The 14,031-nt window shown below is 51.0% G+C and overlaps 1 pseudogene; it reads left to right on the plus strand.

Moving 5' to 3' along the window:
• Positions 1–1,626: 1,626 nt before the first annotated feature.
• Positions 1,627–14,031, plus strand: part of LOC141244355 (cingulin-like) — a 75,164-nt pseudogene continuing 62,759 nt past the window's right edge.

Below are 14,031 nucleotides of genomic sequence, written 5' to 3' on the forward strand. Positions count from 1 at the left end.
CACTTACACGGCTTGCTTGCTTTCAATGAGACTAGCTCAAGCATCGGCGTTATCTTGCCACTTTGCCAGAAAGCTAAACAAGGTCATACTGTGTTACACTAATCGTGTTTCTCTTCCATTTCTGCATTGGTTGAATGGATCAGTGTAAACTACAGCAGGAGACAGAGGGATCTTGCTCCGTGCGCCGATTGATCCCAGGGATCCAGTACTTAGGGGTCCCATGCAGCTGCCAAGTTTGCCCCACCGTAAAACTGTCTTGCTGTTGCATGGGGTAGCTATGTGCACTAGAACCATCTGCATTAACAGGATCCATATACTTATTATTTCCATTATTCATTTCAATAGTCAGCGACATTCCTCATGTCCCTGACATTTGATTTACTGGAGGAGATCTCAGCTATGGATCTTTGCTACCCACTTACTTTGTATTTAGTCAGGAGCCTCTGTATTCAATCAGATGATGGCAATAATGACATCAGGAGGAGAGAAATGTGTTTATCTTGTGGGACTCAGTGACCTGTCCACTCAAGCCCAAGGTCACTGGCAGATAAGAAGATGTATATTGAAAAAAGAAGATGTAACATGCTTTGTATAACTTGAAGTCAGAGAGGTTTGAGATTCCTTCTAAGCATTTATGACTTGCACCTCAATCTAGATTATATGCACTTTGTATATCTTGGATGTCAAGGAGGGTAGTCGTGGAGTATTTGCAGACTGTATGTTGCCATAATAGGGTTATGTAGCCGGGGAGGAGGACGACAACTGCAACTCATGGTTGACCCTTCTGTTGCAGATTTCAGCTTTCAGGAGAATCATCAGCTTGTAAGGGTGTGATAGGGACTGTCATATGAATCTCCCCCTTAAAACAGCATTTGTAAAAGAGTGTATTGTGACATGTGAAACTGCATAGAGTTTTATAGGTACTAACGTATGCGGCTCTCCTAATGTATTGTGACTAATGTACAATGTTATTTGTGTACAAGATAGAGGGATAGTATAGGATACCGTTTAGTGCTTAGGTTAGAGATAGCTAGTGACTTTAGATAGACGAGGACATATGGTATAGTATAAGGCTGATAGCTTTATTTAGGAAAGGGAAATATGAAGAGGTGGGCATATTAGTTATAGGAAGTGGAGTACAAGGTTAGATACAGTTAATATGTTTGGAACCAGCCCAGCATGGGAGGGGCTAGAGTGATATAAAATGGAACCAATATGTAGGGAAAAGTATACGGCATTCCTAATGAGAAATACAAGTGGCCAAGTAGGGTTCCAACCCGTAGTCCAGTATCGATAATAAACTTGGCACTCAGATATTTTTAATTGCGTGATAGATTTATTGTCAATCCACAAAATAACGTTTTGATCTATTTAGACCTTCATCAGAACTGATTGCCTTGGGAAGAAAAGTGAGCACAGTCAGTGCTGCCTCAAGAAGTGGTCATAGACGCTGTGTGATAAGTTTAAGGTGAGACGGCTGGAGGGCACGAGAAGTACGGATTGTTTTGGCAGCATGAAAACGTTAGCAACTTTCTTCAGCAGACATTCCTGTAACGTCCGGGGCTTACAGATGAACTAGTCACTGCGAAGTGTGCCTTATTCCCTTCCAACAAGTGGAAGCCCGACATGGAAACAAATAAGGGAGACGGGATGGGTCTTGAGAGTACTGCAGAACCGGACAGAGTATCCCAGGGGCTGAAGGAGCCAGTAAGCGAAGGGACAGCTCAGGCTGAACAAGTGGAGAACATGGAAGCATACTGTGCTGCAACATCAATTGAACTCGGACTGTTAAGTAAAGTTGGACTGTTTGATAAGAAGCAGGTGTCCCCTGATTTGTGTGCGGGCTGTTCCTGGACCAAAGGACGTGGATGCAGCGGAGGCTTCCGGCCAGAATATGAGTACACTGCATTGCACCCAGTGTGACACTAAGAGACTGGGGCAATGTTCATTTGTGGGGTGCCAGGGCATGGTAACACAGACCCTCAACCATGACTATTGCCCTGCGCACCTTACAAGTACTCAGAAATTTTGAGATGCTGAACTGCTTAACTAAGTTACTTAGTTGCATAAACTTCTAGGAAGTTCCTTGCATCAGTCTCAGCAAATGATGCATTGCTGTGCTCCTTGTGTCTGTCTGGACACATAACCTGTCGCATACTTCAGCTTTCAGCAAAATTATTAGCACTCCGAAATTGTGGAAAAAGGAATTGATTTACTTGGGACACATAACAACCATTATCATTATCATAACAACATTGGGTCATGCAGTACAGTGTGAAACAGGGTGCACAACCTTTTTTGGTCCATGGGCCACATCGTCATACTGAAACATGCACTAAAAAATTAAAGCTTAATAACTTCTGTGACACTTACGGCTTATCAAATCGATACATAATAAATGTCTGATACAAATTCTACTTACAGGACTCTTACCTCCAAAAATCTGCACTCTAATGATACATTCATAGGTTTTTGACAGGGATATTTAGAAATAGATTCTTTTTACTATATCCACATAAAAATAACTGAATAACTTTCTGACTTAATTTAATGGGAAAATGTCCTATAGTGCACACAGTACTGTTTTTTGCAGAATTTTGAATATTTCTGTCACGTGTGTGTCATAAGTAACAGACAGTCGCCCTGCAGTTGGTTGCAGGAGATCTCTTCTTTTGGCATTACAGACAACTTCTTGGAAGCTGTATCTCTAGGACCCAGCGGCTACCTTCCTCTGGCTAATTAACACACTGGCCTGGGTGTATAAATACCTGCTGTGTGCCAGAGGGAGGTGTTGGTGATATTCATTACTCCTTGTGAAGGCTTGAGCAAGAGCAGTACTTATTCCTCTCTGGTGCTAGAGAACGTGTGCGCATTTATCTGGAGTCGACTAAAGCTAAGCAATTTTCCCTTGCTTGTCCCCCCCTTGTTGTCTTTAGTGTTCAGTGGGGATCGACTAGTGCTCATCCCCTCCCTTCCCTAGCCTGAGCCTAATGCCAGGGAAAGACAGGGTGAGGTACACATGCGGCGATTGGTGAAGAACCAATATAGGGACGTTAGTGGAGACAGGGTGACACTATATCAGCCTAGGAGGTCTCCACTCCCCCCTTTCCCTAGAGTCTGGGCTCCCTTTCCCTCTTCCCTCTGTGTTGCACTTAGTCTTTCCCACACTTTGCGTGACATTATCGCCGGCCGAGCACATTTTGAAAAGGGAAAAAGAAAAAAAACCTAACACTTTGGGATTTTTTTTTCTCTGTGTGTTTTTGGGTATGGACCTTTTCTTTTTTCCTTTCTCCCTTGGCATGGGTTCAGTTGCAGAGCTCACAAAGTGGCTGCACAGTCTGTCTCTGATGTCCGCTGTGAGGTTCAGCAGCATCAGCGGCTACAAGTCGCCAATGTGGGGGTCTCTGCAGGTAGGCCTGTTCAGCCTGAACCCAAGGTTGCCCTCCCGGACAGGTTTTCAGGAGGTAGGGACAAGTTTTTTGTTTTCAAGGAGGACTGCAAACTGTATTTTAAACTTTGTCCTTACTCCTCCGGAAATGAGGAGCAACGGGTTGGAATTGTGATCTCTCTACTGCAGGGAGATCCTCAGTCATGGGCGTTTTCTTTACCGCAGGTCTCGGTTTGTCTCCAGTCTGTGGAGGGGTTTTTCAGGGGTCTGGCCCTCATCTATGATGACCCTGTCCGAGTCGCCTTGGCTGAGTCTAGGCTACGCCACCATCAGCAGGGGAATTGGCCAGTGGAGACATACAGTTCAGAATTCCGTAGATGGGCAACGGATTCCAAATGGAATGACACAGCCCTTAGAAGTCAAAATTTGTGAGGGGCTTATGACGCGCCCCCTGGGCCATATTCTTTAGGGGGAATATCCGGAGCCGGATCAGATGGGAGTTGTAGTCTTCCGAGTGGCTGTGACCCGGTCCGTGCCCAGGGTGTCAAACTCAGTTGTATGTGGCAGTCCTACAGATGTTATTAAGTTCTTTATTGTCGACTACGCCACCCGTTGTATTGCGGTCACTATGGCCGCCGCTGCAGCAGGGTCCGCTGAGGCTGATGGTGTTGGTGCAGCTTTTGGTGGTATAACCCCCAACGGGTGGGGTATAGCCTCAGGGGGTCAGGTGCAGAGGATGGGGGTTGTGGTGGTGCAGCATAGATGTTAAAGGAAGACAGAGTCGGGTTGTGCAGTTTAGGGTATTTACTCACTGCTGATGTTCCGGTCACTCCAGCTTCAAGTGACCACCCGAGCCGTGCTGCGTCCACCAGGTCCTGGACTCAGCCAACCCCCAAGCAAGTCCAGAGCGTGACCCTGAGCTCTCCTTCTGTCCTTTCCTCTGGCCGTCCCCACTAGTGATCCACCTAGGTCCAGCTCCCTCGGGCCTTCTGTTGGGAGACCCTTGGCCTTGGGTTCCCTGACCCTCCACGTGGTATGCCTTCGGGGTGGATGTGGTGGGTGGCCGTGGCAGACGCTGCCCACGGCCTCCGGTCTCTGGCTAGGGTGTGCTTTTGCCCCCACCAGCTTGGGATCCGGTACCCTAATGCCAACTCTTCACCCGCTGATGGACTTTGGGTTCTCAGAGTTCCTTTTCTGTTTCCCCCTCTGGGTCTTTCTTGCTTTCTCCTCTCTCTCTGGGGCTTCTCTGCTCCTCTTCCTGACTCTGACAGACTGACCCTGTTCTTTGATGGTGCCCACCTTATATACACCCTCTATGTGTGAGCTCAGGCGACCAGCACCCAATGAGCTCCTATCTTTACCCAGGCTGCTCCCCCTATCTGCCCCTACACTACTTGGGATGTTCCACCCCCCACCCACTCCAGCCAGGAACAGACTCGGTCGTACCTGCACATTTCTAAGTGGGAGTACCGTCGGTCTGCTCCTCGGAAATGGGATGTGTGTAGTGCATGCAGCCTACCGAGCTCAGTCCCACACTCCATCCTTACCCGGGAGTGGAATATCACACCTCTGGGTTGAGGTGCAATACCCCTGTAGCAGCCGAATCCTCAGGGTGCTACATTCCCCCCTGGTAAATCACAGCACGTCCTCGGGCTGTAAGACATAAACATCCACAACATACAAATTTTTGCATAAACATATAAAACATATAAAACAACATATATTAGCAGCATCATATAACTCTTCATATAAAACATTCTCGTCGCCTCTGGCTCCTCCTCCGGTCACTGTGCAACGTGTGACCGGGTAAAGTGCGACAGTCTCTCTAGAAAACTGGTTTTCCTATAAAACCGGTAGGGGGCGCTTTAGGACGCGCAACTATATACAGGGATTATGGCCGCTCTCAGTCCTCGGCCAGGTATTAGGGAGGAATGACCGCTCTCAGTCCTCGGTCAGTGGGATTTAAGGGATAAACGGATAAACAGTTCACACTTGCTGGTCCCAACGGGGACTATATTATCAGCAGTTCACTGTGCCCCGACGGGCAACTATATACAGCTTGTACTCTGCTGTACTTAACGACGGCGTCCTCCTGCTCTTTCTTTATGGTTACCTTTGGCTTCAGACCCGTTCGGGCACGTATGCTGGGCAAACAGATCTTCTCCCAGATGCGGCACTCTTGGTTTTATGGGCGCGGTGGTGGTGGCGCCCGGGTTGCCCAGGCCTTGCGGCCAGGCCTGGGGCACCTGGAAAGTGAAGGGCACCGTAAGGACGGCGGCGCCCTGGGCTACTTGGCCCTGCGACCAGGCCGGGGGCTCCGCGGAGGTAGGGGGCGCTGTTGGTATTGCGGCGCCCGGGGGTACTAGGCCTTGCGACCAGGCTGGTGGTACTTCCTGCTTGGTCACGCTCGGGGTCGAGGCGTGTGACGTCACAGGGGTCGCGGCTCCCGTTTGAGGCCTAGTCTGCGGCGGTGACGTTGCAGCGACGGGCACGGCAGGATAGACTTCGGGCTCTGCGACGGGGAGCTGGGGCAGGTACGCGGTTTCCCGGTTTGGGGTAGAGACATCCCCTTTACCTGCCTCCACTCGTTCGGCTCCCTTCTCGGCGCCGTCTCCGGCCTTCAGTCCTCCCGCGCCATCCTCAGAGGCGGTCTGTCTCCTCATCTTGGGTGGCGTGCTCCGCTGACAGGTCTCGGTCTGCTGGGCCATCTCACGGCTCCACTCTGCCAACGTCTCTCGCTGCACCCGGGCCATCCTCCTTGCGAGGCCCTCCAGAGCGGTCTGTGCACACTCCCGGTCTCGGGGGAGCTGTGCTAGGACCTCCACTAGGCCTAGTGGGGTCGTTGTTTCCAGCAGGCTCCTGACCAACGGGTCGGTGCTGCTCTGCTCTCCTTCTGTTGTCTCCAGCAGGCTCCTGGCCAGCGGGCCGGTGCTGCTCTGCTCTCCCTCCTCTGTTTCTAGCAGGCTCCTGGCCAACGGGCCGGTGCTGCTCTGCTTTCTCGCCATCTCCGGGTAAGCTCCTCCGATACTCTTCTCCAGGCTTCTTGCCTCCGGGTGCGCTCGCTCCAGACTGCTCCAAGCGACACCCATCTTTGTTCTCTCCTTCTCAGTCCTCCCACTTCGAGGGCGGTCCCGGGGCCACTTGGTGATTGTCAGCTCCAGGGGCAGTTCTTTCACGCTGACAGACACCTCTAGCATCACAGTCTCTGTTGGTGGGGGCGGTTTCCACTTTTGGCGCCATTTTCGGTCCTGGCCCACGATGGGAGGCGGCCTCTTGCCATCCTCTGGCACGCCCATAATGGCGTCCGCTCTGACAAGGCGGGAAACCTTTGGAAATGGCGGGAATCGTCTCCCAGTGGCGGGAAACTCTGCAGATGGCGGGAAAAAGCTGTTAATGGCGGACAACCGGCGGGAATCGATCTGTGATGGAGTCCGATGGCGGGGACCCTCCGGAACCGGCAGGAGACTTCTTTTTGAGGTAAACTCGTTCTTTTCTTCAGGCACGCAGTACCCGGTTGTTGCGGGCACGTAATCCTGCCGACTACGCCAAAGTTGACGCGCCCCCTGGGCCATATTCTTTAGGGGGAATATCCGGAGCCGGATCAGATGGGAGTTGTAGTCTTCCGAGTGGCTGTGACCCGGTCCGTGCCCAGGGTGTCAAACTCAGTTGTATGTGGCAGTCCTACAGATGTTATTAAGTTCTTTATTGTCGACTACGCCACCCGTTGTATTGCGGTCACTATGGCCGCCGCTGCAGCAGGGTCCGCTGAGGCTGATGGTGTTGGTGCAGCTTTTGGTGGTATAACCCCCAACGGGTGGGGTATAGCCTCAGGGGGTCAGGTGCAGAGGATGGGGGTTGTGGTGGTGCAGCATAGATGTTAAAGGAAGACAGAGTCGGGTTGTGCAGTTTAGGGTATTTACTCACTGCTGATGTTCCGGTCACTCCAGCTTCAAGTGACCACCCGAGCCGTGCTGCGTCCACCAGGTCCTGGACTCAGCCAACCCCCAAGCAAGTCCGGAGCGTGACCCTGAGCTCTCCTTCTGTCCTTTCCTCTGGCCGTCCCCACTAGTGATCCACCTAGGTCCAGCTCCCTCGGGCCTTCTGTTGGGAGACCCTTGGCCTTGGGTTCCCTGACCCTCCACGTGGTATGCCTTCGGGGTGGATGTGGTGGGTGGCCGTGGCAGACGCTGCCCACGGCCTCCGGTCTCTGGCTAGGGTGTGCTTTTGCCCCCACCAGCTTGGGATCCGGTACCCTAATGCCAACTCTTCACCCGCTGATGGACTTTGGGTTCTCAGAGTTCCTTTTCTGTTTCCCCCTCTGGGTCTTTCTTGCTTTCTCCTCTCTCTCTGGGGCTTCTCTGCTCCTCTTCCTGACTCTGACAGACTGACCCTGTTCTTTGATGGTGCCCACCTTATATACACCCTCTATGTGTGAGCTCAGGCGACCAGCACCCAATGAGCTCCTATCTTTACCCAGGCTGCTCCCCCTATCTACCCCTACACTACTTGGGATGTTCCACCCCCCTCCCACTCCAGCCAGGAACAGACTCGGTCGTACCTGCACATTTCTAAGTGGGAGTACCGTCGGTCTGCTCCTCGGAAATGGGATGTGTGTAGTGCATGCAGCCTACCGAGCTCAGTCCCACACTCCATCCTTACCCGGGAGTGGAATATCACACCTCTGGGTTGAGGTGCAATACCACTGTAGCAGCCGAATCCTCAGGGTGCTACACTTACTGGAAGGTTGAAAGATGCCTTGGCAGTATATGAAACCCCTCAGTCCTTGGAGGCTGCCATGTCGTTGGCCATACGTCTTGATAGACGCCTTCGAGATAGACGGGTTAGACCACCTTCTCCGGGGCCTTCTTGTCGTGGTTGTGTACATCTGCCGGGGGAGCGGTCGGGGGGGGGGGGGGTGAGACAGTACTGTGGGAGGTGTAGGAACCCATGCCGTTAGGGAGTGTCTCTGCATCATACATCTCCCCGAAGATTCGCAAGAAAATAGGCATATTTTTTTTGTGGGAAAAAGGGACATTTTGTTGGAACCTGTTCTTCAGTTCCTAAACAAAAGCAGACTCGATTAACTCTTGGTAGTCTCGAGTTGGATAAACAGGGGGTGCATTTGTTGCCAATCTGCAGTTCCCGCTTTGTCCTGACAGCAGAGGTGGTGCTAGAGAGAAAAACAAGAAAATTTCTGTGTTTGTTGACAGTGTAGCCGGCATGGTTGATGCTGAGTTTGTGAAAACTCATGGTCTTGCTTGCTGTACTTTAGCTAAACCTATTTCCATCTTCGCCATTGACTCGGCGCCACTTGTACAGAAAGCATTTACTCAAATTGTACATAATGTAAAACTGAGAGTGGGGTCAGTTCATTGTGAAATAATCCCTTGCTATGTCCAGGACAATCTACCCACACCTATTGTTTTGGGTATTTCTTGGCTTGTTAAACATAATCTGTTGGTAGATTGACAAACCAGGGAGATTATTGAATGTGGAGATTACTGCCATGAGAAGTGTTTAGATATTTCCCTTGCTACTGTCTCTGTGATGCCTCTACTCAGAAAGCCCGTGTTTTACCCTGGGTGTTGGGGGACTCGGTGTCGGGCCCTGTGTTGAAGAGATGGGATGCAGCCGTGGCCCGGGCCCGACCCGTGCTCAGGGCCGTCACATTAGAAAGAGATGGTGTTGGCTTATATTAACGACTACGCCACCTGTGGTGTCTGGTGAAGGGCCACCAGCGCCGCTAGCAGTCCGCCGAGGCACGGTGTCGTGGCGGCTAAAGTTCTTACTGCTCCCCACAGGCGGAGCAAGGCCTCAGGGCAGTCAAACAGGACGAAGGGGGCTAGCAGTAGCGCGGGGAGAATGGGCACCGCGTCGCGTGGTATGGCGCGTAATGAACAGTCCGGAGGCCATAGGGGTGAACTTCCAAGGCTTTACTCACTCAGAGATATTAGCGGGAAGGCGACTCCCTGCTCCTCGCGGAGTCCTGCGGCCACCAGGGACGGGGGATCCGACTATCTCCGAGGAAGTCCAGTGTTCGGTAGCGACCCTACACCAGAGTGTTCCTGCACTACAGACTTCACCCTTTCCCATCTGTGCGTGTGTGGATAGGCCGGGTCTCCCTCTGAGCTCCTCTCTGGTGTAGGGCTCGGGTGGCAATTCCTCTCCATCCGACGCCCGGCGGGATCCTCAGGGCCTAACCGGGCTTTCCCGTCCTGGACGTAGAGTATAAGGTCGGGTGTCGGGGGCCTGTACCCCTTCTGCAGCCGGAATCCCTCTGAATAGATCAGGTAGGCGAGGACAGGTGGCGTCTGCATCCTCCCCGGGACCCATTTGCTAGGGAGCCACACTCTAAAGCTCCCGGGCCTTCTTGATCCTGGTCCTCGGGCGGGTTGAGACATTCTTTGTCTGCAACCTACCTCTCGTCCCATGGATCGGGGTACGAGGGCTGTGTCCCTTGCCGGTGCAGGCCCACACAGGATCTGCGCTCCCGGAGGGAAGTCACATTACACACAGTAGTTTGACAGCACAGTGACAGCCGACAGACTAGCAAAGGCTAGACTAAGGACCAGAGAAGAACGGACCAAGATCAAAGATGGCATTCTATTAAATATGAAATCTAAAAGTGTAACCAACTAGTTGTTCCTCCACCCACACCCACTAACTGGTTCCTATCACTTTGTGTTCCCCAGTCTCCCTGTAACCAGGGGAGCAGCACCTAGTGCATAATAGCTCCCTCTGGTGGAAATGTGGTGTTGGATGCAAAAGGTTAGGTCACTACCATCACACTGGCCTTACCTCAGAGGAGGAACACCACACTCCATTGGAGAAATGCAGCATTCCTGTGGCGGCCGAACCCTCAGGGGCGCCACATCTCTACTGCAATATTACCTGCTTTTCTGTCTGGCTTTGAGGACGTTTTTTCTGAGAAGGGGTGTCAGGATTTGCCTCCTCATCATCGTGCTTATGACTGTCCTATTAACCTGACCCCCGTAGCTAAATTACCGAAGTCCAGACTGTATAATCTTTCTGGCCCTGAGAGACAAGCCATGAAGGATTTCATTGCGGAAAGTCTGGAGAAGGGACATATCAGACCCTCATCTTCGCCAGTGGCAGCAGGGTTCTTCTTTGTGAAGAAAAAAGATGGCGGTCTATGTCCCCGTTTAGGTTTCCAGGAATTAAATCAAATTATCATCCGTGATCCATACCCTCTTCCTCTGATTCCTGATTTGTTCAGCCAGGTTGTAGGAGCTAAGGTATTCTCCAAGTTGGATTTAAGAGGAGCCTACCATCTGGTTAGAATCAGAGAAGGGGACGAATGGAAAACAGCGTTCAATACCCAGGAAGGACATTTTGAGAGTCTGGTTATGCCTTTTGGTTTGACCAATGCACCTGCGGTATTCTAGCATTTCATTAATTATATTTTCCATCATTTGGAGGGTGGTTTGTGGTGGTCTATCTGGACGATATTTTGGTTAACTCACCTGATTTGGAGACACATCGGGGGCATGTTAAGCATGCGCTCCAGTTATTAAGGGATAACAAACTTTATGCCAAACTGGAAAAATGTGTTTTCGCTGTTCAGGAGGTGCAGTTTTTGGGGTACTTGTTGTCATCTTCAGGTTTTCGGATGGATCCGGAGAAGATCCGTGCAGTCCTTGATTAGGAACGTCCCGAGAACCTGAAGGCTCTACAATGTTTTCTGCGCTTTACTAATTTTTACCGGAAATTCATTCAAAATTACTCAGTAATTGTGAAATCCTTTACTGACATGACTAAGAAGGGGTCTGATTTTTCCAAATGGTCGGATGCCTCCCTCCTGGCTTTTTCTTCCTTAAAGAATCATTTTTCCACTGCACCTATACTCAGTCAACCCGATGTTTCCCAATCCTTTATTGTGGAGGTTGATGCGTCGGATGTTGAGGTTGGGGCTGTGTTGTCTCAGAGTCCGTCCCCTGGTAAATGGCGTCCATGTCCCTTCTTTTCTAAAAAAAATTGTCTTTGGCTGTGAGAAATTATGACATGGGTAATAGGGAACTTTTGGTGATCAAATTGGCTTTCAAACAATGGCGACATTTGTTGGAGGGGGCTGTCCATCCTATTACTGTTATTACTGACCATAAGAACCTGTCATATCTTCAACTGGCTAAACGTCTCAACGCCTAGGCAAGCCAGATGGTCCCTGTTTTTTTACTAGGTTCAATTTTGTTGTCACTTTCCGTCCAGGGGTCAAAAATGTCAAGGCTGATGCTTTGTGCCGGAGCTTCCCTGGTGGTGACCATGAGAACCCTGCCCCGATATTACAGAAAGGGGTAGTCATTTCGGCACTGTTTCCTGAACTGGAGGGTGAGGTGTTGGAGGCTCAGGGGGACTCTGTGCTTGCTAGGTATCCAGGTGGTAAGGCAACCGCGGACCTCCTCTCTCGTTGTTTTTGGTGGCCGAGGTTGCATCGGGATGTGATTGAAGACGTAACTGTTTGTAGTATTTGTGCGCGTTCTAAGGTTTCGCATACCCGTCCGTCTGGTACTCTTCTTCCGCCACCTATCCCTAGTAGGCCATAGACACACTTATCCATGGATTTTTTTACTGACTTACCAGTTTCTGCAGGTAAAACGATGGTTTTGGTGGTTGTAAATAGGTTCAGTAAAATGGTTCACTTCGTCGTATTACCTGCACTTCCAAATGCCAAGATACTTGCTCAGGTGTTCATAAATGAGATCGTGAAGCTTCACGGGATTCCCTCCGATGTGGTGTCAGATCGGGAGACCCAGTTTGTTTCCAAGTTCTGGAAGGCTTTCTGTTCTCGACTAGGGGTGTAACTGTCCTTTTCCTCTGCCTTCCACCCTCAGTCGAATGGATAGACTGAGCGTGTCAATCAGAATTTGGAGACCTACCTCAGGTGTTTCGTCTCCGAAAATCAGGAGGATTGGGCATCCTACTTACCGCTGGCAGAATTTACCATTAATAATCATTGTCAAGAATCCACTGGCAGGTCACCGTTCTTTGGTGCATAGGGTTATCACCCACAGTTTGGTGACTTTAGTGGGGGAGGAGCTTTAGGAGTTCCTGAGGAGGAATGGTTTGCTCTCCTCGGTATGGCAGGGTGTTCTGAGTAATTTAAAGGTCATGGGAGACAGGTATAAATGTATGGCTGACAGAAAACGCTTGCCAGGTCCTGACCTGAATGTGAATGACTTTGTGTGGTTGTCTACCAGGAAAATAAGATTGAAAGTTTCTTCTTGGAAGCTGGGACCTAGGTTTATTGGTCCCTATAAAATAACTGCCGTCATTAACCCAGCAGCGTTTCGTCTTGAACTTCCTCAGGCCCTTAAGGTCCACAACATGTTCCACAATTCCTTACTCAAGAAGTATGTGGAACCTTTTGAGCCCTCACCTCTACCACCGCCCCCAGTAATGGTTGATGGTAATCTGGAGTTCCAGATTTTGAGGATTGAAGATTCTCGTCTCCAACGTCGTTCTCTACAATACCTGGTGCTCTGGAAGGGCTATGGTCCAGAGGAGAGCATGTGGGTTTCAGCATCAGAGGTGAACGCTCCCAGGTTGATTTGTTCATTTCACACCTCTTATCCTGAGAGACCTGGTCCCGGGTGTCCGGAGGCCATTCGTAGAGGGAGGGTTACTGTCACGGGTGTGTCAGAAGTGACACACAGTCACCCTGCAGTTGGTTGCAGGAGATCTCTTCGTTTGGCATTACAGACAACTTCTTAGAAGCTGAATCTTTAGGACCCAGCGGCTACCTTCCTCTGGCTAATTAACACACTGGCCAGGGTGTATAAATACCTGCTGTGTGCCAGAGGGAGGTGCTGGTGATATTCATTACTCCTTGTGAAGGCTTGAGCAAGAGCAGTACTTATTCCTCTCTGGTGCTAGAGGACGTGTGCGCATTTGTCTGGAGTCGACTAAAGCTAAGCAATTTTCCTTTGTTTGTCCCCCCTTGTTGTCTTTAGTGTTCAGTGGGGATCGACTAGTGCTCATCCCCTCCCTTCCCTAGCCTGAGCCTAACGCCAGGGAAAGACAGGGTGAGGTACACGTGTGGCGATTGGTGAAGAACCAATATAGGGATGTTAGTGGAGACAGGGTGACACTGTTACGCTCACGCCCGGACTGTTTGGCATGAGCGTGGTGTGTGGTCCCACTGGGCCATGAACCAAGGAGCGCCTGGAGGAGCGTGACTAGGGGCCTTGCCAGATCCGACCCCGGACGCACAGCGGCTTAATCGACTCCGCGGTCTGAGGAGGGACGAGGGAGGTGACCCAGGTAGATCCAACGAGAATACAGATAGGCAGGCGAGTACTGTCAGACACGACTGATATACAGGCAGGCGGGCACGGCTGGTATGCAGACAGGCAGGCAGGTACTGGCGGGCATGGCTGGTATACAGACAGACAGGCAGGCACTGGCGGGCATACAGACAGACTGGTAGACCGGCTGGATAGGGACCAGTACAGACTGGGATACAGGAGTAGAGCCGCAGGTGTGGACGGGAAGCGGAGCAGAGCAGAGCTGAGCTGAGCCGCAGGTGCGGACGGAAAGGGGAACAGCACAGGGCAGAGCAGAGCCGCAGGTGTGGATGGGAAGCAGAGCAGGGCAGAGTAGAGCAGAGCCGTAGGTGTGGATGGGAA

This window comes from Phyllobates terribilis, unplaced genomic scaffold, assembly GCF_046119375.1.
Source record: "Phyllobates terribilis strain yellow unplaced genomic scaffold, ASM4611937v1 Scaffold_2__4_contigs__length_985480577, whole genome shotgun sequence".
NCBI classification, from domain to species: domain Eukaryota; kingdom Metazoa; phylum Chordata; class Amphibia; order Anura; family Dendrobatidae; genus Phyllobates; species Phyllobates terribilis.